Source organism: Calliphora vicina, chromosome 3 (genome assembly GCF_958450345.1).
Source record: "Calliphora vicina chromosome 3, idCalVici1.1, whole genome shotgun sequence".
Classification (NCBI taxonomy): Eukaryota; Metazoa; Arthropoda; class Insecta; order Diptera; family Calliphoridae; genus Calliphora; species Calliphora vicina.
In genome coordinates, this window is record NC_088782.1 from 8,947,239 (window position 1) to 8,947,952 (window position 714).

Below are 714 nucleotides of genomic sequence, written 5' to 3' on the forward strand. Positions count from 1 at the left end.
ATACAACTACAGAATTACATACATATATAAATATTTACATTAATATAAAGTCTTAATTAGATTAAAAAACACTTAAATGAATAATTATAATTATTTGGAAATACTACATATATTTTCTGAAAATATATCGCATTTTAATACTGATAATTTGTTTTACGAGTACTTAAGTTTTTATTTAAATGGCACTTATTCTAATCAAAAAAACTTAACTGTACATAATTTCTATTGCACACCAACATTTTAAAACCTTTTTGGCTATAACTTCAATAATCAGTTCCATTCTATAGATTTCTTAATAAATTTAATAACCATGTTGAGACATTTAACATTTTGTACAAAAATGACTTTTAGTTTTCAATTCATTTATTTCCCTGTAGTGATGATTCCGAGAGATACAATCGTCCCAACTTTATATAATTATATTTCACTAACAAAACCAGTTACGTAACTCATCGTTTATATACAGAAACCGGTTCTAGCTTTAGTATTTCATGATGACATTGTCATTATGGGTAAATATGTTCTCTTGGGGCATCTGAATTCTTTTAACGAAGGTCTTCGCTAATCTTCGTTTGTATAAAGGCCCAGTAGTTTTCTGTTTTCTGACATAAAGATCGCATTTTTTTCTATTTAAAGTATTGACTAGAAGAGCTAGAGTAGTGAGAGTAAATCTAAAGTTCACTGTTTTGGTCTGAATTGGTCAATATGGTCATA